Below are 4,938 nucleotides of genomic sequence, written 5' to 3' on the forward strand. Positions count from 1 at the left end.
CCTCCTCTAGACATGTCCAAACCACTGTTCCTCCTCTAGACATGTCCAAACCACTGTCCCTTCTCTGGACATGTCTAAACCACTGTCCCTTCTCTGGACATGTCAAAACCACTGTCCCTCATCTGGATATGTCCAAACCAATGTCCCTCATCTGGACATATCCAAACCACTGTCCCTCCTCTGGACATGTCCAAACCACTGTCCCTCCTCTGGACATGTCCAAACCACTGTCCCTCCTCTGGACATGTCCAAACCACTGTTCCTCCTCTAGCCATGTCCAAATCACTGTCCCTCATCTGGACATATCCAAACCACTGTCTCTCCTGTGGACATGTCCAAACCACTGTCCCTCCTTTTGACATGTCCAAACCACTGACCCCTCTGGAGAAAGTGACCAGTGAGTGTCAGAAAACTCAGATGTTCCTGTTTAAAGTGGTGACTCCCTGAGACCCATAGAGCTGATACACAGTCTGAATGAGTGTCTCTGTCCTCTGTCTCAGGCTGAGGCAGAAGTGGCGTCCCTAAACAGACGCATCCAGCTGGTGGAGGAGGAGTTGGACCGAGCTCAGGAGAGACTGGCAACGGCTCTGCAGAAACTGGAAGAAGCTGAGAAAGCAGCTGACGAGAGCGAGAGGTAACATGTTCCTTCAACTTGACTCATTCGTTAATCACTTTAGCAGAGTGAGCTGTGGTTTGAGACCAGAGGGAGTACATTGAGATGACACCATGTGTGGAGACATTTTCAACCAGGAGAGGCAATACAGGGTTCTAGAGAGCAAATTAAGATGCAATTTAATGCAATCATCAAATGCCTCTTAGAGAATTGGAAAATAAGTTTTCTTGAAGACGGATTATTTGGAAGAATTTTGTTCAGTTTTTTTCTTGTTGTAGCATCATTAGCTTGATAAAATATTTATCCCAATTCTCTTTAGGAACATAAGACATAGTACTTACTGTAAACTGGATCTTGTGACAAAAGATTTGTTATTTTAAAATATACCCCAAATTTTTTTTAAGTTACATGTTTGCTTTCTAGAGTCTTTTAAGGTGCAGTCTAATTCTGGAAACACGGCAGCTTAGAAGAAAAGTATTTGCTTATCTTAATAATCTAAATGCTTTTGTTTTGATGTATTTGTCCAAGAAGTTTAATTTAGACAAAATTTTATTAGCAGTGGTATTAAGTTTCATCAACTTATTTAAAACTTGTTTTCTTTTCAGTTAAGTATATTGGGGTTTTGTCCAAGGGTCATGTTTGACCGCCTGTGGTCTAAAACCTGACTGAGAATAAAAAACTGCTTCATTTGACTGCACTCTTCTTGTTCTTCCATAGCTTGGTAGGAAAATTATGTGTGCAGCGTATATACCATGGTGTGTGCTCTGTAGGATGTATCTCAACAATATATGTTGCACTTGTTAACTGTAGATACCACACAATAAAATGCACACTGCCGTTGGTGCTCAAGCCTCAAAATCAACACTTTTCTAATCATTTATTTTTTGTAAAACAATAATTGCACTGAGCAAGGATGAGTAAAGCTTTGTGTTTTTATGCAGAGGGATGAAGGTGATCGAGAACAGGGCTTTGAAGGATGAAGAGAAGATGGAGCTGCAGGAGATTCAGCTGAAAGAAGCCAAACACATTGCAGAAGAGGCTGATCGCAAATATGAAGAGGTGAGGATTGGCTGTAATCTTGACACCACCTGCCTTTAATGTTTGCGGGCTATAATGTAATTGTCTGTGTTTGCAACAAATTAAATGTGTGCCAACTGCAATCAAGATGACCACCACAGCTACGGTAATCTACCACAGCCAGCTGAAATATGTGTAATAAAGAGCTTACGGTAAATTATTTGGTGTGAGTTGCACTCTGACAGATCACACATCTTAGTTCAAACTCTGGCATGCAGTGGGTGATATGCGTTCCATCAAGAAATGCTTCTTTTCATCATTTTTTCTTGTAATGAGTTTGCTAAAATGTTTTGTGAACTCAGAACCACAAAAAGCAAAGCAGACTGGATCACCGGTTCTGCAACCTGCATTATTTGTGGGAACTGCCTTAATTTCTTCTTCTATCTTGTCACCTTCTCCTGTCATTAGAGCTGCTAACTCTTTGTGCATCAGAGTGCACAGTGACACTGTTTTGTGTTAACAGTAGTGGAATAGGCAGCATCTCAGCTCAGGTCTAACTTCTGAAAAGATCCTGAATGACCAGGCACGTTCTTCAAGTCATGTCCTTTACAGAAAAACACTGCCTTACTGGAGATCCACTCAGAAGGGACAGATGAAGGAAGGCCTGGCATTCCTTGAAGAAATGCATGTCACCTCTGTCCTTTCATGCCACAACGTTAATCAGAATCAGAATAAGCTTTATCATTGTACCGAAATACAGTGAGATTATGTTCGAACAGTCGTCTGAAAAATGGGCGGAGTGCACGTTGCTGCTGCTACAGGAGCACAGCCCCTTGTTCTTTTTCAGAATACTTTTTTATGTAGAAAAGGGAGAAAATCCATGAGGATGGATAGTGGTATTACAAAAAAGATCTCTTCACACCTTGTCCTTATCAGGACATGATTTAAGACCTAAAAAAAAAACCTCTACCAGTAAGAACATTTATAACACATTACATGTGCATTTGATGGCAAGACGGTGAGATTTGTCTATGAAGCACTTCCAGATAGACCATAGCCCTGATAAGATGTTAGTCAGCCGGCACAGTTCTGATAAAACTTTGCAGAAGTTCTGGGGGGGAGGGGTCGATAGATGAAGCTTTTCCTTAGTTTACACATAGCCCAGGAGAAATTTGATAAGTCAGCCTGTTTTCAAGGCCAACCAGTGGAGTCAGATTCAGAAAAGTCAGAATTGTTGATTTTTTTTCAGGCAGACTGTTTATTTTCTTGTCATCCTCGAGTCCTGCTGGTACTTTCAAGATCCGAAATGGCCAGATTAGTGGGCATTCCACTGGTGCGAGTCTACGACGGTCCTCTAAGGTGGTCCCAAACATGCTGGCGAGTCCCAGAAGCCACAAGTGGCCTGTGATGTAATTGAAGGCTCTGTGTCATCGAAAGCTCTGTGTGTCATCAAAATCTCAGTGTAATTGAAGGTTCAGTGTAAATGAAGGCTCTGTGTCATCAAAGTATCAGTGTAATTGAAGGCTCAGTGTCATTGAAGGCTCAGTTTAATTGAAGGCTCTGGGTCATCAAAGTATCAGTGTAATTGAAAGCTCAGTGTCATTGAAGGCTCTGTGTCATTGAAGGCTCTGTGTCATCTAAATTTCAGTGTATTTGAGGGTTCTGTGTAATTGAAGGCTCAGTGCCATTGAAGGCTCAGTGTCATTGAAGGCTCAGTGTAATTGAAGGCTCAGTGTCATTGAAGGCTCAGAGTCATTGAAGGCTCAGTGTCATTGAAGGCTCAGTGTCATTTAAGGCTCAGTGTCATTGAAGGTTCAGTGTCATTGAAGGCTCAGTGTCATTTAAGGCTCAGTGTCATTGAAGGCTCAGTGTCATTGAAGGCTCAGTGTCATTGAAAGCTCAGTGTCTTTGAAGGCTCAGTGTCATTGAAGGCTCAGTGTCATCAAAAGCTCTGTGTCATCAAAGTCTCAGTGTCATTGAAGGCTCAGTATCATTGAAGGCTCTGTGTAATTTTAGGCTCAGTGTAATTTAAGGCTCTGTGTCATTGAAGCCTCTCTGTAATTGAAGGGTCCGTGTAATTGAAGGCTCAGTGTCATTGACGGCTCTCTGTAATTGAAGGTTTGGTGTAATTGAAGACTCAGTGTAATTGAAGGTTCCACATATTTGAAGGCTCAGTGTCATTGAAGGCTAAGTGTAATTGAAGGTTCAGTGTAATTGAAGACTCAGTGTCATTGAAGGCTCTCTGTAATTGAAGGCTCAGTGTCATTGAAGGCTCAGTGTAATTGAAGGCTCAGTGTCATCAAAAGCTCTGTGTCATCAAAGACTCAGTGTCATTGAAGGTTCAGTGTCATTGAAGGCTCAGTGTCATTGAAGGCTCAGTGTAATTGAAGGTTCGGTGTAATTGAAGACTCAGTGTAATTGAAGGGTCCGTGTAAATGAAGGCTCAGTGTCATTGAAGGGTCCGTGTAAATGAAGGCTCAGTGTCATTGAAGGCTCAGTGTAATTGAAGGTTCGGTGTAATTGAAGACTCTGTGTAATTGAAGGGTCCGTGTAAATGAAGGCTCAGTGTCATTGAAGGGTCCGTGTAAATGAAGGCTCAGTGTCATCAAAAGCTCTGTGTCATCCAAGTCTCAGTGTCATTGAAGGCTCAGTGTCATTGAAGGCTCAGTGTCATTGAAGGCTCAGTGTCACTGAAGGCTCAGTGTCATTGAAGGCTCTGTGTCATTGAAGGTTCAGTGTCACTGAAGGCTCAGTGTCATTTAAGGCTCAGTGTCATATAAGGTTCAGTGTCATTGAAGGCTCAGTGTCATTGAAGGCTCAGTCATTGAAGGCTCAGTGCCTTTGAAGGCTCAGTGTCATTGAAGGCTCAGTGTAATTGAAGGCTCAGTGTCATCAAAAGCTCTGTGTCATCAAAGTCTCAGTGTTATTGAAGGCTCAGTATAATTGAAGGCTCTGTGTATTTTAGGCTCAGTGTAATTAAAGGCTCTGTGTCATTGAAGCCTCTCTGTAATTGAAGGGTCAGTGTAATTGAAGGCTCAGTGTCAATGACGGCTCTCTGTAATTGAAGGTTTGGTGTAATTGAAGACTCAGTGTCATTGAAGGCTCTCTGTAATTGAAGGGGCCGTGTAATTGAAGGCTCATTGTCATCAAAAGCTCTGTGTCATCAAAGTCTCAGTGTCATTGAAGGCTCAGTGTCATTAAAGGTTCAGTGTCATTTAAGGCTCAGTGTCATTGAAGGCTCAGTGTCATTGAAGGCTCAGTGTAATTGACGGTTCGGTGTAATTGAAGACTCAGTGTAATTTAAGGGT

This window comes from Nematolebias whitei, chromosome 19 (assembly GCF_014905685.2).
Source record: "Nematolebias whitei isolate Nwh7 chromosome 19, NemWhi1, whole genome shotgun sequence".
NCBI classification, from domain to species: domain Eukaryota; kingdom Metazoa; phylum Chordata; class Actinopteri; order Cyprinodontiformes; family Rivulidae; genus Nematolebias; species Nematolebias whitei.